The 27917-nt window shown below is 43.3% G+C and overlaps 1 long non-coding RNA gene across 1 annotated transcript; it reads right to left on the reverse strand.

Annotated features, from left to right (window-relative positions):
• Positions 1-172: 172 nt before the first annotated feature.
• Positions 173-27692, reverse strand: LOC129696733 (uncharacterized). The gene is made up of 4 exons (XR_008723392.1): positions 27596-27692; positions 27394-27448; positions 6326-6365; positions 173-209 (listed from the first exon to the last, which is right to left on the reverse strand). It is a non-coding gene; the product is annotated as an uncharacterized LOC129696733 (long non-coding RNA).
• Between the last annotated feature and the right edge of the window lie 225 nt (positions 27693-27917).

A 27917-nucleotide genomic window follows, 5' to 3' on the forward strand; every position in this document is an offset into this window, starting at 1 on the left:
CTGCAAAAAGTTTCTCCAGCACTTTTGTCTACCTGGTTGCATCCCAAATCTTTCCAACTTGCACTTTTCAAAATAATCAAATGGAGACCAATATGCAAAATTAAATCAACTTTAAAATTCTTGATTACGCATTGTCAGTAGCTACCTCATCCACAGCATTTTGTCCAGTTCCACAATTTCTTGCAGTGGCCACACCAAGGTGCATAAAACTGAAATAAAACCACAGCAAAGGTTACTAGCTGACCCTGTAGTCAGTGAATTCACTATTGTTTAAACAATGTAATGATTTAACTTAATAATCGATGCAGTTTTAGATCATTTGTTCGGGCAAAATTCTTATTCACGCAAAAGCTTCTTTGAAAATGTTTTCAGAACACACATGTTAGCAGCCACCACTTCCTAATAACTAACCAAATTATCATTTTTCACTATGGAGTGCATTATATCTAATACTCTGGATCAGATCTTCACCAAAATGATCACAGGCATTTTTATTGCTTATTTGCATGCATTTGAGATGGAGTAAATGCACCAATATCTTCTGCTTTCCCCAACTTTCATAATCAAAAAACAACTTGTTACGTTTTCTGCTGTTAGAATTGGTTTCTGGTTAAACACATCAAATATCACAAGGTAGGGCACAACTGATCAAACACTAAAGTGAAAAAAAAGGAAGAATAGGATATCAATAGTTCAAGTTCAAGCTCACATTTATTGTCACATGCACCAATTAAGTACAGTGATATTTGAGTTCCATACAGCCATACAAGTAAAACAAGAACACAATAAACAATAATTTTAACATAACTATCCACCACAGTGGAATCAACATTCCTCAGTGTGGTGGAAGGCAATAAAGTTCAGTCATCTTCCTCCTTTGTTCACCCGTGGTGGTCACCGCCTTTAACCCTCAGCACGGCCCAATGATAAAGCCCGATCGTTAGGATGATGGCGTCAGGACAGAAACACTAGCATATAGCTCCCAAGTCGGCTTTTCTTACCGGAGACCGCGGCTTCATGGTGTTAAAAGTCCACAAACCCCGCGGTCGGAGTACTTCCACAGTGACGCAGCTCCGCGATGGCAAATCCGCGGAGCCTCGCTTGTGGCTTGAAGCTCCAGGTCGGTGTCCAGGAAAGGCCACACAAATCCAGTTGCTAGGCCGCGGGGGAGGGGATGGAGACGTGACATGGAGAAAGATCACATCTCTGTCGAGGAAAGTGACTGACAACGGTTTCCCCCTATTCCCCACACATAAAAACATACTGAGAAACATTAAAACATACATTTTAGACACATTAAAAATAACAAAAAAGTCTAAATCACACACAGGCTGCCATCTCAGCACCACCCGATGATGTGTATATATATATAAATATCTTGTGACAATGCTTCTGGTTTGTTAGGGATCATGACCTAACAAATTGTGCCTATTACTTTGCTTGACTTACTCAGTGTTGTAACAACTTAATAAAACATTTCATTTGACTAACAGACTGAAAGATACAGAGCTCATGTTTTGAGAAATTTATAAAATTAATTTTGGCATTTGTAAAACTAATTATTACTGAATATTTCCTTTCCTAACTAACCTAAACAAAATATAAATAACTGCTCTCTTTGCAAAGCACTATTTTATGTCTCCAGTCTGAAGAAAGGTTTCGGCCCGAAACGTTGCCCATTTCCTTCGCTCCATAGATGCTGCTGCACCCGCTGAGTTTCTCCAGCTTTTTTGTGTAACCTTCGATTCTCCAGCATCTGCAGTTCCCTCTTAAACACTATTTTATGTCTGCCTACTTCATGGAAATTAACAAAAAAAGATGATGATTAGGTACTAACCTATTGGAAACCCTGGAGCCTGAAAAATATGTGCAACTGTGGGTCTGTGACTAGGTGTGCTTCCATTTTAACAAAATGCATAATTTGATTAGTTTAGACATCTTTACATCAGTTTTGATCTGGGACCAGGTCACAAAATTCCCTGGGCTAAATCATTCAAGGATTTGGACTAGTACTAAAGACAATATGGATATTAAGTATCTAAAATTTGGGAGAAAATAAGAAGATTACAATTTATATAACCCAACCGGAATATGTGGCTTCTAAAATAAGCACATTTCACTTAAAAATCTGAATGTTTGCAGAACAAAAGTATATTGCACAACAATTAAATAATCTATTATCAACATAGGAAAATGATCAACTATTATCAACACAGGACCAGGTCCTTTGGCCCACAAAGTTTGTGCTGAACATACCTAATTACTCTGATCCCTTTTACCTGAATATGATCCATATTCCCTCTATTCCCTGCACTTCCGTGTGCCTATCCAAAAGCCTTTAAAATGCCAATATCGTATCTGTCTCCACCACCACCCCTGGCAGTGCGCTCCTGGCCTTCACCACCATAAAAAATGTGCTCTGCACATTTCCATTGAACTTTCCCTCTCTCATCTTATAGATATGCCCTCTAGTGTTGCACAATTCTACCCTGGGGAAAAAGGTTGTGACTAACTACCTTATCTATGCCTCTTATAATTTTATATACCTATCAATTCTCTCCCTCAACCTCTGATGTGCTAGAGAACACAATTCAAATCTAACCAACCTTTCCCTGTAGCTAAAACCCTCTCATCCAAACAATATTCTGGTAAACATCCTCAGCATCCTCTCCAAGGCCTCCACACCTTTCCTGCAATGGGGCGGCCAGAACTGCACGAAATACCCAAATGTGGCCTAACCAGTCCTATAGAGCTGCATAATGACTTCCTGACTCTTATGTGCAATGTTCCTAGCAATCAAGGCAAGCATATCATACACCTTTACCACCCTATCTACCTGTGCTGCTTCAGTTGGCTATGAACTTGGTCTAAGGTCATTCAGGACCTTGGTGGTGCCCTTCTTTGGGATGGGAATCACTGTTGAGTTTTTCCACATCGCGGGGACTGTGCTGCTGGTCAAAGAGTATTATTTGCACAGTATTAGACAGTTTAACATGTGATTACTTGCACTAAATAATTTAAAGCTGCTTTGAGGGTATAGCAAGCGGGGTTGACAATGGAACATATCACGTGCCACACACTTCATTTAAGATTAGGGATCATGGAATCGATGACACTGTATTAGAGTGGATAGCTGGTTGTTTAATTGCCAGAAAAGAAATACTATGGACGTATTTTCACAAAACAACAACTAACCATTTCTCGTCTTATTTAAGGGCCTGTCCCATTTGCCGATTTTTTTCAGTGACTGGCGGCATCGTTGACTGATGTATCAGGTCGCCAAAAAAGTCGTGGCGTGATGACGTATTGACGTATTGCAACATTTTTTTGTCGCTGCTGGATTTTGAAATGACACCAGCAGTCACTGGAAAAAAAAAAATCGCCAAGTGGGACAGGCGCTTTATGCTTGGTCTTCACCCATTTCCTTTTAAAAAAAAATGTTTATGTTGAGTTAGTAGTACAAAGCTTATTAGGAAAGGGAGCTACAAGGAGGTGCAAAGGGGCTACAAATGGATAAAAAAAACCTTCCAATGCAAGGGGAAAAAAACAAATTTACAACATTACTTCTAGAATCTGAAGGCACTCAAGTGCATGAGAGTCAATGAAATGCCACATAGTTCAGGAAAAAAGACTAGAAAGATTAAACTTTGTGCTAAAATACCACACTTATTGAAAAGCTTGAAGATCAATACATTTTAATAATCAGAGAACCTGGCTAGTCCATGCATACATACAATTACAAAGTTGAGACGAAGCTGTGGCAAGCAATTAAACAATTTCCGCTGTTGCTCATTCTGGCAATGGAGGAGACCCAGGACAGAGAGGTCGGATTGGGAATGGGAGGGGGAGTTGAAGTGCTGAGCCACCGGGAGGTCAGGTTGGTTATTGCGGACTGAGCGAGGTGTTCGGCGAAACGATCGCCCAACCTACGCTTAGTCTCCCCGATGTAAATCAGCTGACACCTAGAGCAGAGGATGCAGTAGAAGAGGTTGGAGGAGATGCAGGTGAACCTTTGTCGCACCTGGAACGATTGCTTGGGTCCTTGAATGGAGTCGAGGGGGGAGGTGAAGGGACAGGTGTTGCATTTCTTGCGGTTGCAATGGTGGAACATGTTTGGAACGCTAAATTATCTATTTCTGCACCAGCTGTTTCAATATCTTGCTTGTTGCTGCTTTCAACAATCATTCGGCCAAACAACAATTGCCTAAGAATGACTCAAAGGATAGGAAATTGCGATACGTCATTCATAGAAAAACAAAATTGTTTCTTGTGTGAGAGTTAACAACCATTTGTGCCAATTTTGTGATGCATCACTCCTTAATGCAACTAAATGCATTTGCAGATGTACAATCCAACAACTAAAACATTAAAATTGAATGCTTTATAACCATGTATATCAGTGTTGGGACATTTTATTCAGGTAATGATAATAGTAAATGAGTTTGATTCATAGGGTACAAAAATAAACACAGGAACGCAAATCAGTATTAGTAGTCACTTGAACTAGAATGAATTAACTGGGGCAGGGCAGCATTGTTTGTCAAGGCAAATTGGGTAGATCTAACTTGAGAAACTGGGATTGGTCTCCGAGCAAAAGATGAGGTTGAGTATGGATCTAAGAGTTACTTACGATGGTGGCGGATGTAGGCAGAGTAGAGAAAAACTGATGGCAGAATGATTTAAAAAAAAAAAAAAAAAAAAAATGGAATGTGCCACTAGTCGAGTTGTGGTGGCTGATTAAATCGGAGTTTAAACAGGGAACTAACCATAAAGTACTCAAAATAAAACAAATTGCAGAACTGTGGAGAGAAGGTTGTACTGTGATGCAAGGGCCAGACTGAAGAGAGAGAGAAAAAAGTGGTCAGAAGTGGAACTAGCTGGATTGTTCTTACATGGAGCAAAATAAGGATTTGGTCTCCTCCTGTGCTGTAAACCTGGACACAATAAAACTGACACTGCAGACTTATTAAGTTAACCCAAAAGGTTCAAAACTAGCTTTAATTATCTAAAGAAAAGACATTGCTATAAACTAAAATATATTCTTTAATGAACAGCAATTGCATTAACAACATTAGTAACCTCTAGCACAACCTGGTTTCTCAGGATTAAACTGACCCTTACAGATTGAAAAATGCATATGTTTCTTATTTTTTTCAAATAACTACTATTGGAGTAATGATCTTGAAATAAGCAAAAATAAATAATAATTGGGCTATTAACATTTTGCATGACCTAATCATACCTTTTGAACCAAAAATGTCAGTTGCTAAAGATTAATTACCTGCATGGACCAAATAAATTACGAAAGCAATATCAAAAATAGTGCAAGATATAGGTTGGTCCAGAGCTGGAATATTGCACACAGTTCAGGTCGCCACACTATGCGAGAGAATATGTTGCTGCGATGGAATGTTTGAATTACGAGGAACATCTGGATAAGATTCATTTGTTTTTCTTGGAGCAGAGAATTTTTTTGGGGAGGCAGAGGTGGGAGGAGGGGTGATGGGGTGGAATCTGACAATGATGTACAAATTTATATGTGGGCATAGATTTGTTAGATAATAGGAAACGTTTCCCTCTAACAAAAGCATCTGAAATCACAGAGCACAGATGTGGTGAGTGGCAAGATCATCACAGAGGATCTGATAATTTATTTTCCACCAGAAAGGGTGGTTGTGATTTGAAGCACACTGCTTGAGCAAATAGTTAATATTCTCACAACGTCTAATAAAAAAAATCTGGATATGCTCTTGAATTGTTAAGTACAGAAGGCTACAGTGCAAGTGCTGGTAAATGGGATTGCATGGATGGGCTCTTGATGGTTGGCATGGGCATGGGTCAAAGGGTCTAATTTTATCCTTATGAATATGATTCTATGCACATTTGTGTAAAATCAGTCGGCAGCAGATTTTTAAAACAATAAACAGCAGGTTGTAGTTGGGGTGCAAATATTCTAGTGTCATATTGTACAGTAACAAATCAGCAAAATGTTTCTTGACAGTCCTGAGAAGAGACATTTAGTATATAGGTCACTGGCCATTCTAGATTGCGAAGTAGCTTAGCTCTCGTAGCTCAAAATAACCTCACTTGCATAAGATGGCATTTATCACACAGTACCGTTGCAGTTTATGTGGTGCACCTGCATAAACAACTGAACCTGCTAACTGAAAAAACAAGCTAGCTGATCTCTAAAGATCACTAACAACTGTAGTGTTATTTTTTGGTGTGTTATTAGTCAATTAGCTGTAATGGAAAATGTCTATGAGCCTGACATTCTACTGCATTTAATTTTAAATTTAACAAATGGAAATAAGTCCATACTTACATCTACCAACCAAATGTCATCTTCTCTATTTTCTTTAAACCTGCAACAAAATCACCATTGTGTCAAATTCAGAATTCCAACATATATAGTATTCAAGCTAAGACTTTTTTTGGAAATCTCTCTCTAGTGGGATTTTGGTCACTGGAAGCCAAAGAGCCATTTCTGTCGCCAAACTGCACATAGCAAGACTTGCACTTGGTCCCAAAATACACTGGGCCAAATCGTACTTACCTCTATCTGGCAGTTCTTCAAGGACCACCAGAGACATCGTCCATACCAGCTTCAGCTCATCTCTGACCACTTGGCCTACACATTAAAATGCAGAAGTCAGAGGTATCAGACTTTCTACTCTATTGAGTCTAGTGCCAACATTCTGACTTTTTGCAAAATTGTAGAATCTGAACTGAATGTGTCATGGGATTTACTGATTTTTTAAATTTTATTTTTTTAAACTGATTAGGGATTATGCAGCCTAGAATGGATATGCAAGGTTAAATTATACTTTTAGCTGTGTCAGTACAAATTGTAAGCCAAGTACACAGTTTTGTGACCACAATATACTTATAGTTAAATGAAAAATAAATTATAATCTTTTTAAAGTACAGTAATTTTAAACTACAAAATGTTAAAGCAATATTTTAAAAGTTGTGCTTTTTAACTTCCAATTTTTAAAAGAAAATTAACAATTAATTTCAGCAGCATTTTAAATACTCTTCAATATTAATTCAAAACTTCAGTTTTTCAGCTGGCAAAGCTACAAACAACTCTGTCAGCTGCAAAAAAAACCTTTGATGGCATTTAAGTGCATAGTCTCAGCACTTTATTGGAATTTCAAATGCCATTCCAACCTGCCACAAGGCTTAAGTGCACCTAAATGTGCCAAGCAAAGACTGCAGATGGTAATACGGGGAAGTCCACTCCCCATATTTTTAATCACTGGACAAATACCTTATTTTAATTCCATAGATTTTATCTTCCTGTACGATATCACTGTGTGAAATAACGGAATGGTTTATGGCAGAGAAGGGAGAAACCTGCTTATTCAATTTTCTCATTTACCAGGTCATTCCTTATAGCCTACAATGAGCAACAACACAATTCCCCTTAACATACTTTCCATTCCTCGTCTCAGAGTGATTCCTCAAATCATAATTATAATTTCGACACCCATCCACTCAACATCCCCTTTATATCTTTTGCTCGAAACATTAAATCTGCAGTTCTTGAACCGCTAGTCAATATATATAGCTATCTGTTTCTCCAAATGAATCAAGATTTTGTACCTCAGTCATTATCAACAACTTTAGTTAATTTCAACCCTATTTTCCCATTTGCAATATTTTCTTCAATTTGTTGTTTTCTCAAATCTAAATGCAGAATATTTGTAAGAGGTCCTGTAGCACCTCTTTCAACCTCATCTACTGCATTCGGTGCTACAGGACACACCAATGTAAAGGAGACCACAAGTTTAGACTTTGCTTAGATTTATATGTAGGAAGGAACCGCGTTTACTGGTTATACACTGATGAGACACAATATGCCGGAGTAACTCAGCAGGACAGGCAGCATATCTGGAGAGAAGGAATGGGTGACATTTAAGATCTGAAGGGTCTCGATCCAAAATGTCACCCATTTCTTCTCTCTAGAAATGCTGTCGGTCCCGTTGTGTTGTTTAGATTTATTGTCACCTGTACAACAAAAAGCTTTGTTTTGCATGCTATACAAACAGATCAGATATACCATACATAAATGCAATCATGTCAAACTCAAGTACAATCGAAAGAGCAAAGGGCAAAATACAGCGTGAAGAATATAGTCCTCATCTTTGTAGTGCAGCAGTTCCATAGACAAACTCAAATGTCCACAACAGGATAGAGGTGAATCAGACACTACATTACCTTTTGAAAGGACCATTCCAAAGTCTGGTAACAGAGAAAGCTGTTCCAGAGTCCAGTGATGTACGCTTTCAAGATTCTGTAGTTGACCATTTCACCAAACACTTTTGTGCTCTGTCCCCCATGGGCAGCTGGAGTTCCTGGTTTTTTTTTTCCGGTAGATCTGGTAGGCGGCGCGGCTCTGGCCAGCAGCGGCCTCTGCAGCCTGTCCGCGTTTTTATTATTTTTTGTCTGTGTTTTTATGTAGTTTTTGTTATTTTATGTTGGGGTGTGTGTGGGGGGGGAGGGGGGGGGGAAAACTTTTGAATCTCTCCCTGCACTGGAGACCCGACCTTTTCTCGTCGGGTCTCAGGTGTCGTTGAGGCCGCAACGAGGAGCGGCCTCCAACGGGAAGAAGCCGGGGACTCTGGTGCCGACTCACCGTTGCCGTCGCGGAGCTGGCCGAGACCGGAGCGGGTGGAGCGGTGGAGGAGCGCTGCTGCTGCTGCTGCTGCCGATGCTGCTGCTGATGCGAAGGCTGCTACTGCGGGTCTGCGGACGGCGGCACCGGGAGCCCGCGGATCCCTGGAGGGAGACCGCTTTTCGGGGCTCCTGCAACGGCGAATTCTCCCGCCCGTGTTGCGGGGTCGAAGAGCTCCTGGAGCGGGGCCCAACACCACTGCCCCGCGCGGCTGGAATGGCCGCGGGACTTTGCGAGCGGACACCGGGGGCTCCAACACCAAGACCCGGTGTGCGACCTCGCACCACCCGGCGTGGCTTCAATGGCCGCGGGACAATTGCCATCGCCAGCCGGGGGCTTTGACTTTGACTCTGACATCGGGGGGGGGGGGGAGTGCAGTGGGAGAGATAAGTTTTTTTGGCCTTCCATCACAGCTATGTGATGGAGGTTTTTGTAAAAGGTAAATTTTGTTGTGTCCTGGGGCCTATCTGTGGGAAAGGTTTGGCGGCAGAAACGGCATTCCGTTTGGACCTCCAGGGGTCCAAATGACAATTAAATTGACTCTCTCTCTCTCTTGACTCTCTTGGTTGCAAACCATTTTAACTCCTCTTTCTATTTCTATACCAACCTTGTACTCTCCATTGCCAGACTGAGGCTACACACAAACTGGAAGGCCAGCACCTCATATCCCACTTGGGTAGCTTACGACCCAACAGTATGAACATTGTCTAATTTGAAGTAATGCCTTTTAACCAGCCCTACCTTTCCCTGGCCTTTCCAGAACGTAAACATTTCTCTCACCACTCCAGTCACCCTGTTCCTTTCTCCTCCTGCACACTCATCACCTATCCCCAGCCCTACATTTCCCTTTAACCTCTGCACTTGACCTGGCCCCGTGCTCTTCTATCCTCAGATTCAATGATGGCACTGGAGAATCTGTGAGTGCTCGTCAAAGAAGTGGCTCTAGAATCATCCAAAACAATCGACCTATTCTTTTAAATCTGAGTTCAGCTCAAGATTCCGGAATTGAAATTCCTGTGTCTGCAATTATGATAAATGTTGAGTGTTTGGCCTACTATATAATATTCCATTAAAAAAAATATTGTTGGAGGCCCTTTTTGTTCCTTTTCTAACAAAGAGTGAATCTGAAACAAATTAATCTGAAAGCTACTTTATTAATGCACAAAAAACTACTTATTATAGACCAGTTAGCCTGACATCGGTGGTGGGGAAGATGCTGGAGTCTATTATAAAAGATGAAATAGCAGTACATTTGGATAGCAGTAGCAAGATCGATCCGAGTCAGCATGGATTTACGAAGGGGAAATCATGCCGACTAATCTCCTGGAATTTTTTGAGGGTGTAACAAGGAAGATGGACAAGGGAGAGCCAGTGGATGTAGAGCACCTGGACTTTCAGAAAGCATTTGATAAGGCCACATAGGAGATTAGTGGGCAAAATTTAGAACACATGGTATTGGGGGGTAGGGTGCTGACATGGATAGAAAATTGGTTGGCAGACAGGAAACAAAGAGGAGGGATTAACTGGTCCCTTTCAGAATGGCAGGCAGTGATTAGTGGGGTACCGCAAGGCTTGATGCTGGGACCGCTATTTACAATATATATTAATGATTTAGATTAAGGGTTTACAAGTAATATGCAGATGACACAAAGCTGGGTGGCAGTGTGAACTGTGAGGAGGATACTATGAGATGCAAGGTGACTTGGGCAGGTTGGGTGGGTGGCCAGATGCAGTTTAATGTGGATAAATGTGAGGTTATCCACTTTGGTGGTAAAAACAGGAAGGCAGATTATCTAAATGTGTCAAGTTGGGAAAAGTGGAAGTACAACAGGATCTGGAAGTCCTTGTTCATCAGTCACTGAAAGTAAGCATGCAGGTACAGCAGGCAGTGAAGAAAGCCTGCTTGTTGGCCTTTATAAGAAGAGGAGTTGAGTATAGGAGCAAAGGGGTCCTTCTGCAGCTGTACAGGGCCCTAGTGAGACCACACCTGGATTATAGTGTGCAGTTTTGGTCTCCAAATTTGAGGACATTCTTGCTATTGAAGGAGTGCAGTGTAGGTTCACAAGGTTAATTCCCGGGATGGCAAGACTGTCATATGTTGATAGAATGGAGCGCCTGGGATTGTATACTCTGGAATTTAGAAGGGTTGGAGGGTATCTTATTGAAACATAAGATTATTAAGGGTTTGGACATGCTAGAGGCAGGAAACATATTCCCGATATTGGGGGAGTCCAGAACCAGGGGCCACAGTTTAAGAATAAGGGGTAGGGCATTTAGAACGGAGATGAGGAAATACTTTTTCCACACAGAGAGTTGTGAGTCTGTGGAATTCTCTGCCACAGTGGGGGGGGTAGAGGCTGGTTCTCTGGATGCTTTCAAGAGAGAGTTAGATAGAGCTCTTAAAGATAGCAGAGTCAAGGAATATGGGGAGAAGGCAGGAACGGGGTACTGATTGTGGATGATCTGCCATGATCACATAGCATGGCGGTGCTGGCTCAAAGGGCAATTGGCCTATTCTTGCACCCATTGTCTATTGTCAAATGAGAATTTAAGTTCCTAAAAATTTAAATATTTCTCCGATTGATTATTGAGCATCATTTTACTCAGAATAATCAGCCTTTGTTCTATGATACACAATTCATAGTTCCAGCCCCACTCCAGACAACTGTACCACACAACTAATTGTACAAACACCAATATATTTAATACTTCAAACCTGTGTTCTGAAACTAATGCTGTTCCAGTGAATAAAGTAAGCATAGTGATCAAGGACATGAATTCCAATAGCAAAACCTGCTGTTTTGTCTCGGGTGTATGCTGTTGATCTGTACCTTGTGTAAGATTTCTTGTTTGTGTTTGTTGGATCATAAATTCAAAATATCACCATGTACCCAGAGCAGAACAGGATACAGCTGGGCCCATTGCTTCAATGATTTGGATGAGAATATACAAGGCATGATTAGAAAGTTTGCAGATAACACTAAAATAGGTGATGTCATAGACAATGAAAATGGTTATCAAGAAATACAGCGGGACCATGATCAGCGGGGCAAATGGGCTGAGGAATGGCTAATAGTCCCGTCCCACTGTACGAGTTCATTCAAGAGTTCTCCCGAGTTTGCCCTGATTCGAACTCAAAGAGTTATGGTAATGGCCGCTCATAGGTACTCAGGGCTCTCATGGACATTTTTCAACATGTTCACGATTATTCCCGAGCTTACCGCATTTCCCAGAGTACCTGCCATTAGCATTACGAGCCACTAATAGACGTCACCGAGCTCCGATGTACCCGCTACGTACATTCTACGTGCTTACCACGAGTTTGATTTTTTTTTAAACTCGGGAGAGCTCTTGAATGAACTCGTACAGTGGGACAGGGCTTTAATGGAGTTGAATTCAACTGAGTGAGATGTGTTGCATTTAAGGATGTGCAGTCATGCAGTTTGGTACTAGAAATAACAGCACAGATTATTTTCTAAATGGGGAAAGGATTCAGAAATGATGTGCAAAGGGACTTGGGAGTGCTGTTGCAAGATTCCCAAAAATGTTAATTTGCAAGCTGAACTGGTAGTAAGGGAGGCAAATGCAATATTATTATTTATTTCGAGAGGACAAGAAAATAAATACAGGGATGCAATTCTGAGGCTTTATAATGCACTGGTCAGACATTTCAAATGTAGTCATTACCTCAAATTTTGAAGTCAAATTTATTTCAAAAAATGTTTGTTAACCCAATATTTATTTATTTTTTTGTTTTTCCTGATTTTTTTTTTGGTATACTTGGCAGCTGTTGGTATACTTACCTTCAGCAGTCATGGTATTGAGTATTGAAGTTAGAACATTATGTCACAGTCGTACAAGATATTTGTGAGGCCACATTTGGAATAGTGTGCTCAGATTTGGCCACCCTGCTATGGATGTCATTAAGCTGGAAAGAGCACAGAGATTTACAAGGATGTTGCCAGGATTTGAGAAGTTGACCCATAGGTGAAATTGGCCAGGCTAGGTGTTTATCCCTTGGAAAGCAGGAGGCCAAGGAGCGATCTTATAGAAATGTAAGAAATCATGAGGGAAATAGATAGGATGAATGCACAGTCTTTTACTCAGAATAGGAGAATCAAAAAAGAGAACATAGGTTTAAGATGAGAGTGGCAATACGAACCTGACAATAGACAATAGGTGCAAGAGTAGGCCATTTAGCCCTTCGAGCCAGCACCACCTTTCAAGGTGATCACGGCTGAACATCCACAATCAGTACCACGTTCCTGCCTTCTCCCCATATCCCCTTACGAATCTTACAGAATTTTTCGAGGATGTAACTAGTAGAGTGGATAAGGGAGAACCAGTGGATGTGTTATATCTGGACTTTCAGAAAGCTTTCGACAAGGTCCCACATAAGAGATTAGTATACAAACTTAAAGCACACGGTATTGGGGGTTCAGTATTGATGTGGATAGAGAACTGGCTGGCAAATAGGAAGCAAAGAGTAGGAGTAAACGGGTCCTTTTCAGAATGGCAGGCAGTGACTAGTGGGGTATCGCAAGGATCAGTGCTGGGACCCTAGCTATTTACAATATATATTAATGATTTGGACGAGGGAATTGAATGCAACATCCCCAAGTTTGCGGATGACACGAAGCTGTGGGGCAGTGTAAGCTGTGAGGAGAATGCAAGGAGGCTGCAAGGTGACTTGGATAGGTTGGGTGAGTGGGCAAATGCAGTACAATGTGGATAAACGTGAGGTTATCCATTTTGGTGGCAAGAACAGGAAATGGTGAATGGTGGCCGACTAGGAAAAGGCGAGATGCAACGAGACCTGGGAGTCATGGTACACCAGTCATTAAAAGTAGGCATGCAGGTGCAGCAGGCAGTGAAGAAAGCGAATGGTATGTTAGCATTCATAGCAAAAGGATTTGAGTATAGGAGCAGGGAGGTTCTACTGCAGTTGTACAGAGCCTTGGTGAGACCACACCTGGAGTATTGTGTACAGTTTTGGTCTCCTAATCTGAGGAAAGTCATTTTTGTCATAGAGGGAGCACAGAGAAGGTTCACCAGCCTGATTCCTGGGATGGCAGGACTTTCATATGAAGAAAGATTGGATAGACTTGGCTTGTACTCAGTAGAATTTAGAAGATTGAGGGGGGATCTTATTGAAACTTACAAAATTCTTAAGGGGTTAGACAGGCTAGATGCAGGAAGATTGTTCCCAATGTTGGGGAAGTCCAGAACAAGGGGGTCACTGTTTAAGGATAAGGGGAAAGTCTTTTAGGACCGAGGTGAGAATTTATTTTTTCACACAGAGAGTGGTGAATCTGAGGAATTCTCAGGATTACACAAATTGTTATGTGAAATAATGTGCGCACAAGTGCAAAGCTCGAAGTCCCTTGTGGCCAAGCTCTGGGGTTTTAGATGCTCTCTGGTGCATTCTTAGCCTTATTTTGGAGCATTTTTGCACCAGATTTATGACCAATATTTCAGAAATAATTTTGGTTGAGTCAAGAGTAATGAGTGGGTGGAATGGGATCATTGGGGTCAGTTTTTGCAGTAAAGAAAACCTTTTTTTAGAAAATGTTTTGTGTGTTGATTTGATTGCTTGTTACTGTTAAGATTGTTAGTGTGCGCAGTGCACCCTTAATCAAGTCACAATTATTTATATAGCACATTTAAAAAGCAACTCTCGTTGGCCAAAGTGCTTTACATTTGTTATAAGAAAAGTATAAACAAACAAACTACATACATATATACATATAGCCCTTGCTCAGTGGACGTCAGGAAAGGTTTGGGAGTTTAGATAAGATTTTAGTCTTGACTTAAAGGAGTCGATGGAGGGGGCAGTTCTGATGGGAAGGGGGATGCTGTTCCACAGTCTAGGAGCTGCAACCGCAAAGGCGCGGTCGCCCCTAAGCTTATGCCTAGACCGCGGGATATTCAGCAACCCCAAGTTGGCCGATCTGAGGGACCTGGATGTGGAGTGGTGGGTGAGAAGACTTTTAATGTAGGAGGGGGCAAGCCCATTGAGGGCTTTGTAGACATAGAGGAGTGTCTTGAAATGTATACGGAGCCGCACAGGGAGCCAGTGGAGAGAGAGGCCAGGATCGGAGTGATGTGGTCCCTTTTTCGGGTGCCCGTCAGGAGTCTCGCTGCGACGTTTTGGACCAGTTGCAGGCGGGACAGGGAAGATTGGCTGATGCCAGTGTAAAGAGAGTTGCAGTGATCTAGGCCGGAGGAGATAAATGTGTGGATGATCTTTTCAAGGTCATCAAAGTGGAGGAATTGTTTTATTTTAGCTATCGTCCGAATCTGAAAGAAGCTAGCGTCAAATATCACGCCAAGGTTTTTGACGCGAGGTTTGAGTAGTGGGGTAAAGCTTCCAAGGCTGCCTGCTCTCATTTTAATTGAGTCCGAGGGGCCGAGAAAGTTGACCTCAGACTTACTCTCATTTAGTTGGAGGAAGTTCTGGGCCATCCAGCATTTTATATCCTCGAGGCAGCGGGTAAGGTTAAGTAGATGTGATTGGTTTTTGGGCTTCAGGGGGAGATAAGAGTTGTGTATCGTCTGTGTAGCAATGGAAGGAAATGTCGTGCCTTTCAATGACTTGGCCTAAGGCGAGCATATACAGGGAGAAGAGAATGGGGCTAAGGATGGAACCTTGTGGAACCCCACAGCAGAGATTAGCTGGGGAGGAGAAAGAGTTGCCTATGTTAGTCGAGAAACTCCTACCTTTGAGGTAGGAGATGAACCATCTCAGGGCAGTGCCATCAATACCAACCCCGTACCAGAGACGGTCAATTAGGATGGTGTGGTCGACAGTATCAAATGCTGCGCTGATGTCGCCAGAGTCAACGGTGAGCAGTAGGTCATTATGTACCTTCAACAAGGCAGACTCTGTGCTGTGGTGGGCCCTGAAACCCGATTGGAAAGTTTCCAGGATAGTGTTCCTCCTGGATAATGGTCCTCCTGACCCAACAACTTCATATCACATCAATTTCAACATGGAATAGTGATGCGAGTACAGGTGCACAACCTTTTATCCGAAAGCCTTGGGACCAGACACTTGTCGGATTTCGGACATTTTCGGATTTCAGAATGGAAGATTTTTAGCGTAGATTAGGTAGGTAGCGCGGGCGGCTTGAAAAGTCTGGAGCAGCTGCCTCCTCCCCGGAGACCGGGAGAATCATTGCATAAATGTTAGTCAGTTAGTTTGGAGGGATTTTATGTGGTGGTGGGTGGTGTAGGGGTGGGGGGGGGGGGGGGGCTTTCATTCTTAGGGGCCTACCTGGTCGGCGACTCCCAACCCGCGCGGGGCTGGGGGGGAGGCCGTCCGGCCGCGGGCGGCGCCCGGGTTGTAGCTCCGACCCCGGCAACTCTACCCAGAGCTGCGAGGCGCTCCAAATCCAGCGCCGCCCGCGGTCGGACGTCCCAGCTCCGGGAATGTCGGGAGTCGGCGACGTCGCAGCGCTGGGATACCAGCGGGGTGCGAGCAATGCCTTACCGGGTCGCCGTGCGGCAAGCTCCGGAGCGCTGTGGCCGCCTTCTCCCAAACATTCGCGGAGCGTCGCTGGATTTGGAGCCGCGGAGCTGGGGGCTCCGTCCGGCCGCGGGCGGCGCCGGTTGGAGCTCCGACCCCGGCAACGCTACCCCTGGCTGCGCGGCTCCAAATCCAGCGACGCTCCGCGATGTTGTGTGTCGGCGGCCACAGCGCTCCGGAGCTTGCCGCACGGCGACCCGGTAAGGCATTGCCCGCACCCCGCTGGTATCCCAGCGCTGCGATGTCGCCGACTCCCGACATTCGCGGAGCTGGGGCGTCCGGCCGCGGGCCGCGCTGGATTTGGAGCGCCTCGCAGCCAGGGGTAGAGTTGCCGGGGTCGGAGCTACAACCAGCGCCGCCCGCGGCCCCACCGGCCACAGCGCTGCGGAGCTTACTGCACGGCGACCCGGTAAGGCATTGACCGCTCCCCGCCTCTCCGACCAGGTAGGGGACTAAGAATTAAAGTTTACCCCTTCACCCCCCTTCACATAAAAGCCCTCCGAACTAACTGACTAACATTTAAGCAATGATTTACAGATGTTTAAGCGTCTCCCGGTCTCCAGGGAGGAGGCAGCCGCTACAGTAGTACAGACCTGGGTTGACCGTGGGTCGTTTTGGGTCAGGTTTGGCGCCAAACGCGAGCTTTGGTGCGCAGACGACATCTGGAAAAAATGGCCGGTTTTCGGAGCTTTTCGGTTTCTGGAACACCGGATAAAAGGTTGTGCACCTGTACAACATTTAGTGCGACTTAAATTTCCATCATGAAAATTGAAGACAACTAAATGGTGCATTTACATCACTATGATTGGTTTCAAACTGACCTATTTTACTGTCATACTATTAAAACAAATTCTAGTTCTATGACGACTCATAAACAAGATCCCAAATCACATTTTGAAGCAAGGGGCCGGCAGGGGTGGGGGGGGTGGGAAAGGAAAGGCGAGGGGCTGGCGGTGTGGGGGGGGGGGGGAAGGTGAAGGCAAGGGGGAGGCGGGGGGGTAACACTTGGGGGGGGGGGGGGGGCAGGCAGCAGTAGCAGCGCCTGGGTGTTTGAGGTCGCCGGGCCGCTGTCAGGACTGTATTCAGAGTCAGTCGTTCCAACTCCCACCTGGTGATGGGAGAACGGTCAACCGGACTGGGCACCAGGCTGACCGGCGGATGGAGGCGATGGACTGGGCGGGCAGACATCACAGCCTCGGGCCCAGAGAAGCGCCCACCCCTCCCCCCCAATCATCCCGCGGGCTGGATTGTACCCTTCGCGGGTAGTTTGACACCCCCGATAAAAAACAGACTACCCCTCCTGCCACGCAATGCAGTATTCCAGTCACTCAGACAAGGCACGAGGCATCGATGCGATGTATCATTGTGTGCACGTGCAGAGAGACGGTGTCATTTTGCGTTGCAACTGCATCACCGGCCTCCCCCAACTGCGCAGGCGCGGATAATCGCAAATATTTTTTTCCCTCAAATCATCCAGCAGGACGGAACCAGAATTTCCCGAATTGCGGGTAATTTCCTTCAAAGTGGAAACACTGATTGCGCCCCCAATTTTTTCTTTTACTCTGAAAAATGGCGCCAAGGTCATCCAGCTGCTTCCCTAGTTCTGTCCCTCTAATGTGTCCTTGGCGTGCTAATTACGCGAGCTCGTGGTCGCGTTGAGGCGCAATGATCCCGCGAAGGTCGCGCGCGACTTCATGCAACCGCACAGCCGCCTGGAGCGCATGACGTCATTTGATGAAGGACACAAAATGCAGGGGTAACTCAGCGGGACCGGCAGCATCTCTGGAGAGAAGGAATGGGTGATGTTTCGGGTCGAGACTCTTCTTCAGTCTGAAAGAAGGGTCTTGGCCTCGCTCTAGGAGTAGAAGTGGGGGCGGATCCGGACCGCAACGGCCGTGAGCCCCAGGCCGAGCTCAGCGATCGCTAGCCTGCTTCTGCTGCTGTTGGAGGTGAGACGTTGCATCGCGCCAGGGTACTGGGCCTGTCCCACTTTGCACGTCAGGTACGCGACAGGCCAGTGGCGCACAAAGATTTTGTTCGCTACAAAATTTTGGAGCGCCGCGCGATCTCGCGCACAACTCCATACCACTCCGCGTTTCTCAGTGGGACCGGCCCCGCGCGGCCACATGATGCCCGTGCGCCTCAACGCGACGACGAGGTCGCGTAATTTGCGGGCCGAGGACACGCAAGTGGGACAGGGCCGTAACACGTTCGTTCAGGAGCTGCACCTGGACACAATTTCTGCAGGTGTAGTTTCCAGAAGCACCAGCAGTGTCCCTGTCTTCCCACATCCTGCAAGAAACACACTGCTCCAACATGCCTGCCATTTCTTCAGAAGACAGGACACAATTTCAAACAAGGGTAGCCTCCTTGCCTCAGCCTCCTCGCTGAAGACTTTTGAGCCAAATACTCACACTTTTCTCACAAGGTACTTCCCTGGACAAGCCACTCCTCGACTGACAGCTCCCCTAGAGCAACCTTGCTTAAATTGGCTGATTAATTGCCTTTTACTAATTTACCAATTTGTAAATTAAATTCCTTAGCCAATCTCTTCACCTGTTGCCGACATCTCAGCCAATTCATGATGCCTTTCCCTCCAAATCACCAACTTCCAGCCAATCATAGCTTTCGCTGCTTCTGGCTGTTCCTTCTCTCCTACCTTCACGGTCACTTTATTTCATGTTTCATGTATTTAAAAAAATTTTTTTTTATGATTGTTGGCAGATCAATTTCCCTCCTGGGATAAATATCTTCTCGTTCTCCGCTGTATCTCTACACTAAACTGAACCTGCTCTGGACCCTCTCCAACGTCAGCACATCTTTCCTCAAATACGAGTCTCAAACCTGCTCACAATACTCCAAATGCTGGTTTTTCATTCACAATTCAACCCTCTGGATATATGTAGATATTAGTGGACGCTGAACGCTCTCCTCCGCCGGGATTAGATTCACCGCTTTCCGTTTGGCGGCCACGCTGCTTCCAAACGCCTCCGTTGCCATGGTGTGAGAGCGGAGAGGTTGAGAAGGAGTTTATTCCCAGAGGCCATTAGGACTGTAAACTCCTATCTCACCAGGGACTAACTTTACTGAACCACTCTACTGCTTTTTTTGAATTGCTGTTTTTTGTGGGGTTTTTTCCCTTTTTCCTTTCACCCACAATATTTAATATGTAAAAGAATATGTGATTCTGTTCTATTCTGTTTGTAGTTTGTTTGTTTGTTTGTTTGTACAAAGTCCGTGAGCATTGCCACTTTTCATTTCACTGCAATTCTCCTATGTGTATGTGACGAATAAACTTGACTTGACTTGCATAGAGGCACATCAAGGCTGTGTGCTCAGTCCTTTGCTCTTTTCTCTCTATACCCACGACTTTGCAGCCAACTCATCTCCAACGCCATCTTTAAATTCACCAACGATACCACTGTTGTTGGTAGTCAATGTTAGCAAGACCAACTAGCTTATTGCCAACTTCAGGAAGCGAAAGTAGAGATTCCATCAACAAATGGCATCAAGTCCCTGTGCGTACATATCTCTGAAGATCTGTCCTGGTCCAGCGCTTTGATGCAAGCACAAAGCAAGGTTGTCATCACCTCTATGTACTCAGTTGAGAAGATTCAGCATCTCGCAAATGGTCTATTGAATCTTACAGGTGCATGATATGACTGGTTGCATCATGGTCTGGTTCAGTAACTCAAAGCCCAAGTACCAAGTGGTAGACGTTGCCCATACATTTATAACTATCATACTTTTATACCTGTAAGCAATTCTCAAATTTGAAATATACGAATGCCAAATTAACAGATGTATTTTACAGGTAGCTCTGATATAACACGTTTCCATGCATAATTTGGATATAACGCGATTGCTGAACTTGGGAAATTTGCATTATACGGGCCAAACAAAAGATAATAAGAAAGATAGACACAAAATACTGGAGTAATTCAGCAGGTCGGGGATAAAAACAAATGGATGTGACTTTGAGTCTGCACCCTTCTTCAGACTGATTGTAGTGCAGGTGGGGGAGGGGGATACTGGTAACAAGAAGAGACCAGGAAGAGCAGGACAAATAAAGGCCATCAACAGATGATCTCAGGCAGGGTGGTTCACTGATAGGCCAATTGTTGGCGAGGGACAGTATGATCCTAAGAGGGATACATAAACATAGAAAATAGGTGCAGGAGGCCATTCGGCCCTTTGAGCCGGCACCGCCATTCATTGTGATCATGACTGATCGTCCCCAATCAATAACCCGTGCCTGCCTTCTCTCCATATCCCTTTAATCCACTAGCCCCTAGAGCTATATCAAACTCTCTTAAATCAATCCAGTGAGTTGGCCTCCACTACCCTCGGTGGCAGGGAATTCCACGAATTCACAACTCTCTGGGTGAAAAAGTTTTTTCTCACCTCAGTCTTAAATGGCCTCCCCTTTTAAGTGTGGCCCCTGGTTCTGGACTCCCCCAACATTGGGAACATTTTTCCTGCATCTAGCTTGTCCAGTCCTTTTATAATTTTATGTTTCTATCAGATCCTCCCCTCATCCTTCTAAACTCCAGATACATTGTTGCAAACTGTGAAGGTAATGTGATTTTGATTGGTGACTAGAGAATCAGCGAGAAGTTATTTGGGAAATTGATAAGCTGAAAAAATCCTCCCTGGAAAAAGTTTTGGAACAAAAAACTTTCTTTGTAACCGTCCTGCACTAATCAAATTACATTCAAGTTCAAGAGAGTTTAATATCATGTGTCCCAGATAGGACAATGAAATTCTGTACAACAACTTAGTACTAACTCTTCCTAGTTCTGAATTGAAGATCATCGACCCAAAAACCCAACTATAAATTTATCCTGACTGATGTATGACGTATTTTCAGCCTAAGTTTAGAGATACAAACTGAATCTCTGGGCAACTCTGGGAGTGGGCAAATGCATGGCAGATGCAGTATAGAAACATAGAAATTAGGTGCAGGAGTAGGCCATTCGGCCCTTCAAGCCTGCACCGCCATTCAATATGATCATGGCTGATCATCCAACTCAGTATCCCGTACCTGCCTTCTCTCCATACCCTCTGATCCCCTTAACCACAAGGGCCACATCTAACTCCCTCTTAAATATAGCCAATGAACTGGCCTCGACTACCCTCTGTGGCAGAGAGTTCCAGAGATTCACCACTCTCTGTGTGAAAAAAGTTCTCATCTCGGTTTTTAAGGATTTCCCCCTTATCCTTAAGCTGTGTCCCCTTGCCCTGGACTTCCCCAACATCGGGAACAATCTTCCTGCATCTAGCCTGTCCAACCCCTTAAGAATTTTGTAAGTTTCTATACCAGACCCCCTCTCAATCTCCTAAATTCTAGAGAGTATAAACCAAGTCTATCCAGTCTTTCTTCATAAGACCCTGACATCCCAGGAATCAGTCTGGTGAACCTTCTCTGCACTCCCTCTATGGCAATAATGTTCTTCCTCAGATTTGGAGAACAAAACTGTACGCAATACTCCAGGTGTGCTCTCACCAAGACCCTGTACAACTGCAGTAGAACCTCCCTGCTCCTATACTCAAATCCTTTTGCTATGAAGCTATATAATGTGGCTAAATGTAAGGTTATCCACTGGTGGCAAAACAGGAAAGCAGAGCATTATCTGAATGGTGGACGATTAGGAAAAGGGGAGATGCAACGAGACCTGGGTGTCATGGTGCACCAGTCATTGAAAGTAGGCATGCAGGTGCAGCAGGCAGTGAAGAAAGCGAATGGTATGTTAGCATTCATAGCAAAAGGATTTGAGTATAGGAGCAGGGAGGTTCTACTGCAGTTGTACAGGGTCTTGGTGAGACCACACCTGGAGTACTGCGTACAGTTTTGGTCTCCTAATCTGAGAAAAGACATTCTTGCCATAGAGGGAGTACAGGGAAGGTTCACCAGACTGATTCCTGGGATGTCAGGACTTTCATATGAAGAAAGACTGGATAGACTCGGCTTGTACTTGCTAGAATTTAGAAGACTGAGGGGGGATCTTATAGAAACTTACAAAATTCTTAAGGGGTTGGACAGGCTAGACGCAGGAAGATTGTTCCCGATGTTGGGGAAGTCCAGAACAAGGGGTCCCAGTTTAAGGATAAGGGGGAAATCTTTTAGGACCAAGATGAGAAAAATATTTTTCACACAGTGGTGAATCTCTGGAATTCTCTGCCACAGAAGGTAGTTGAGGCCAGTTCATTGGCTATATTTAAGAGGGAGTTAGATGTGGCCCTTGTGGCTAAAGGGATCAGAGGGTATGGAGAGAAGGCAGGTACAGGGTACCGAGTTGGATGATCAGCCATGATCATATTGAATGGCTGTGCAGGCTCGAAGGGCCGAATGTTCTACTCCTGCACCTAATTTCTATATATTCTATGTTTCTATACAGCATTGAAACTCTCACCAACGATCACCTGCAAGCAAGTTGTACGTTATCTTAGTTTTGCATCCACTTCCTGCACACATGGGGGGAATTTAGAGGAACCAATTAACCTGTAAACTCACACATCTTTGTGAGAGCATCTGGGGAAAACCCACATGGTCACAGGGAGAATGTGCAAACTCCACACAGACAGCACCTGAGATCAGGATCGAACCTGGGTCTCAGGTGCTGTGAGGCAGCAGCTCTACTGCTGCGCCACTGCTGCATTTCCCCTTTATTTTATAACCATAATCTGCAGGGGTTTTTTCACGACTTCCTGTTTTGCAACATGGTTTCCTTTAGGAATTACATTTTAGTGTACAATTTCCATCATGAAAATCTACTAGCAAATTTATAAATACAGATGAGGTTAAATTCAATGTCAAGTTATTTACTTCATATAATTGATATCCACAACACAAGGGATATGAAGAACCAATGAAAAGTCTGACAGAAATAATTCTTCCACAGAAGCCCTTACCCATGAGTCCACTTTGCTTTCATTGTTGCAATGCACATGGGATACCCTAAATCAACATTGATTCTGTTTTCTTGATTTCAGCCGTGGAACCAATCAGTCTATTGCTGGTGGTTTACACTGGATGCTGAGAGTTTGTCAACCATGAACAGATTATTTTCTTTATACTTATATCCAGTGTGGAGTCATAGCCCCATTTAAATGACCCACACTTAATCTGCTGCCAGTTTAGGAGAGTTACACTTGGTAGTTCAGTAGATTACCCTTCAAAGTATTTTTACATTATTGGGAACATAAACAATGGAAAATTAAGTTCCACGACAGCTTTGTACACATTTAAAACATTTTCACAGAACCCGAGAGGTGTCACAGAAGTGAAAAAGTTCTGTTTCAGATCACTGAATCAGGATTGTATCAATTCCCAGCTCTTAAAATTACATTCTGCCAAATTTAGTAATCTTTAATAATTTCATTAGACCATAGTATTTTAATATGTAGGAAAGTAACAGGGTACCTATTGGGGATGATCAGCCAAGATCACATTGAATGGTGGTGCCGACTCGAAGGGCCAAATGGCCTACTCCTGCACCTATTGTCTATAATAGTATTTGAATGTTCCATTCCACAAAATTAAAGGTGTAGGTCGAGGCAATTTATGACAGCATATTATCAGAGGCTTTACATAATTAATTACCTATCTAAAATAAAATATAAATATACACAAGTAAATTATCTAAATCTTACCATTCATCATAACATGGAGGTAAATCCACATAACTTCTTCAAACTAATATCCTTTGAGGCATGCATGATGATAACCATTTTCTAACCCTACTTTTGTACAAACTTATCTTTTTGATTTTGCAATTACTGCTTTTTTCACATTGAATATTAGGCTGCTTGCCCTTTAGTTTAAGAAGGAACTACAGATGCTGGAAAATCAAAGGTAGACAAAAATGCTGGAGAAACTCAGCGGGTGAGACAGCATTTATGGAGCGAAGGAAGTGGGCGAGTTTCGGGTCGAGACCCTTCTTCAGTCGCCTATTTCCTTCACTCCATAGATGCTGCCTCACCGCTGAGTTCCTCCAACATTTTTGTCTACCTGCTTGTCCTTTCTGCGACTCTACCACCCCCCCCCCCCCCCCCCCCCCACCCCCTAAATGGTGGGTGTTTATAATAGCATTGAGGTTACTTAACTGCCCCCCCCCCCTTTCTGCTGTTATCACTGTATTCAAATAAGTGATTTGATTAACTGTAGGTCACTCTCTCACAACAGATCAATTATCTTCTACAACCCCATATTTTTCCAGATTATTTATGAGTATTCAGTAAAATATTTTCAACTAACTTTTTAACTTAGTCAAAAATTGCAGATTCTGAAAATCTGATGACTGGCAATTAACCAGAAACATTAATTCTGCTTATTTCACTACAGATGCTACCCGAACATGACAATTTCAAGCTCTTTGTATAAATTGTATGCAGTGGACTAATCTAATATAAAAACAATTAGATCATCTTGTCATTTTCACTTAGTTCCATGTGGGATCTTACTGCCACATCTCCAATGACTTCAAAACTAAAAGTATAGTAAAGCTCCAATCATCCAGCATCTTCATGGATTTGGTCATGCCACACAGAATGGCACAGAAATATTTCCTTTATGCTACTTATATCCCTTGCACCTCACTAATCTTCTCCCTATCACTAAAATACTACACACACAAATTTCCATCTTCCAATTGTTCTTAAACACAATGGACTTTAACTCAACAAAACATCAGACATTTCTTCAATGTTTTATTTTGGACAGTCAACTTAGAAAATGCCTATTTTATTCTCCATGTCTTGAGACAGACTTTGCCCCGTGGATTTCAAATAATGTAATCATTTACTGTGAACATTGTCTCATAAGTTTCAAGTTCGTAAATTTAGTTTTGCTAAATTAACATTTGGTGCAATTCTCCTAAAAAAAAAATGAGTATACGCAGAAACGTTTGGCAAAGCAACATTACCCAGTTTGCTGAACAGTTTAAATACTATCAATTGGCTACTTTAAGCTTAGTCAATAGAAAGGAACATTTGGGGAGGTTGGGAGAGAGCTGATGAATAGCTGGTGATGTTTAGTCAGTACAGATAATATTAGAGGCATATATTGTGCAATAAAACCCATTTTATTCTGGCCTTCAGCACATATAAAACTTTTTTTTAAATGGGAATACACGATTTATTTGCTTGAATAATATGAAATAGATTGCTTATTTCTAGTAAAGACAAAGTAAACTTGTACAAGATGACCAAAATTTATCGTAGTCATGTTTAAACTGTAGAGCATTAACGTAGTTTACAATCAACCACAAGAATAAATAACAACTTCACTCATGCAACTGTATCTTTAATTTACATAAAAGGTATTTAAAATGAAGTTTATATGATGCGTCTACAAAATCACTGACATACCAAAAGCTACCCATAACTTCACATCTCAGTTTGATCTACAAAATCCATTTAAAACATAAATTATTTAAACTTAACAAGAAACAACATTACAGAAACGTAACTATGTATCAATAAGCTAATCCCCACCAATAGACAATCGGTGCAAGTGTAGGCCATTCAGCCCTTCGAGCCAGCATCGTCATTCGGGCACACCGCGACGCCCTGTGTCTCCCTTTCAAGGGAGATGCTAAAAATGCATTTCGTTGTCTCTGTACTGTACACTGACAATGACAATAAATTGAATCATTTCATTTTCATTTCAATGTGATCATGGCTGATCATCCACAATCAGTACCCCATTCCTGCCTTCTCCCCATATCATAGAAACTAGGTGCAGGAGTAGGTCATTCGGCCCTTCGAGCCTGCACCGCCATTCAATATGATCATGGCTGATCATCCAACTCAGTATCCTGTACCTGCCTTCTCTCCATACCCCCTGATCCCTTTATCCCCCGACTCCGTTATCTTTAAGAGCCCTATCAAGCTCTCTCTTGAAAGTATCCAGAGAACAGGCCTCCACTGCCCTCTGAGGCAGAGAATTCCACAGACTCACAATTCTGTGTGAAAAAGTGTTTCCTCATCTCCGTTCTAAATGCCTTGCCCCTTATTCGTAAACTGTGGCCCCTGGTTCTGGACTCCCCCAATATTGGGAACACGTTTCCTCCCTCTAGCGTGTCCAAAACTTTAATAATCTTATACGTTTCAATAAGATCCCCTTCTTCTAAATTTCAGAGTGTACAAGTCCAGCCGCTCCATTCTCTCAGCATATTACCGTCCCGCCATCCCGGGAATGAACCTTGTGAACCTACGCTGCTCTCCCTCAAAAGCAAGAATGCCTTTCCTCAAATTAGGGGACCAAAACTGCACACAATACTCCAGGTGTGGTCTCACTAGGGCCATATACAACTGCAGAAGGACCTATTTGCTCCTATACTCAACTCCTCTTGATATGAAGGCCGACATGCCATTCGCTTTCTTCACTGCCTGCTGTACCTGCATGCTTACTTTCATTGACTGATGAACAAGGACCCCTAGATTCCGTTGTACTTCCCCTTTTCCCAAACTGACACCATTTAGATAATAATCTGCCATCCTGTTCTTGCTACCAAAGTGGATAACCTCACATTTATCCACATTAAACTGCATCTGCCATGCATCTGCCCACTCACCCAACCTGTCCAGAGGTGATGTGGAACTGGAGTCCTCACTAACAAATAAGGGACATTTACATTTGTTACAAAATATATATTTGACTATATTAATTTGGCAGATTTTTGTGCCATTAACATAAACTGCCTTATTCAAATAACCTGCATTAAGGTTGACATAAAACACATAATCTAACATTTAAAATGAATAGACTTGGCTCTCAGTTAATCAACTCCTCTGAGAGTTGCTTGCCTTTATCAAGCTGGTAGGAATGTTTAGCTCCCCAGGGAACATTATTTACGGAATGTTTTCCAACACCATGGCCGCGTTATGAATTTCATATAGCTTTAGGAACAATACCCACAATGCTTATTTTGGAGTTTGCATCATCATTTTATTCATTTAACCATAGGCTAATTCTACATTCTTCCGAACCTACTGTAATTTTTTTTTTTTAACGTGGCTGGAATTAATTGACATTTAATAAAATGCACATTGCATCTTAGATAGGATGTTTATGCTTAGGATTGTTTCAAATCAAACATTTATATCCTATACTCTAGGAATCCATTTACTTTAATATCATGTCCAACAGAGATGTGACAGACAATAATTACTGACAACTTACGAGTCATCCAAATCTATAGCAAAGGAAGACACCACAGCGGTCCGGAAGACAGCAACTGCAACAGAAAAGAGAGAGAAAAAACACACTACAGATCAAAGTTGCTGAGGAAACGGATGAATCGTTTTGTTTTGGTCATTTTCTCCCTTTGAAAGCAAAAGACATTTGATAATAGAGGCAGCACAGAGCTCACTCGCTCACTCACCTCCACACACCAGCAGCACAAGTCGCGTCGCTGCCGCCGCCGCCGCCGCCATTTTGCTTATGGGGCTGAGCCGCGTTCTACCGCGCAGGCGCACAATCAGCTGTCGCTGTCATGGAGACGCGGCCTGTTACTGAGGCTTAAATGTAGGCGTTTATATGTTTTTGTTATTCCAAAACGGATCATCGTTTTCCTTTTAAAGTGTTTATTCAACTGCGCATGTTTTAACATTTTAGAAAATGTCTGCTTTGAAATAGTTAACCTGAGAACGTGAGGAAACTTCGGACTGTTCCTTAAGTATGTGATTAAAAGTCTCGACACTTTG

Source organism: Leucoraja erinacea, chromosome 4 (genome assembly GCF_028641065.1).
Source record: "Leucoraja erinacea ecotype New England chromosome 4, Leri_hhj_1, whole genome shotgun sequence".
Lineage (NCBI taxonomy): Eukaryota > Metazoa > Chordata > Chondrichthyes > Rajiformes > Rajidae > Leucoraja > Leucoraja erinaceus.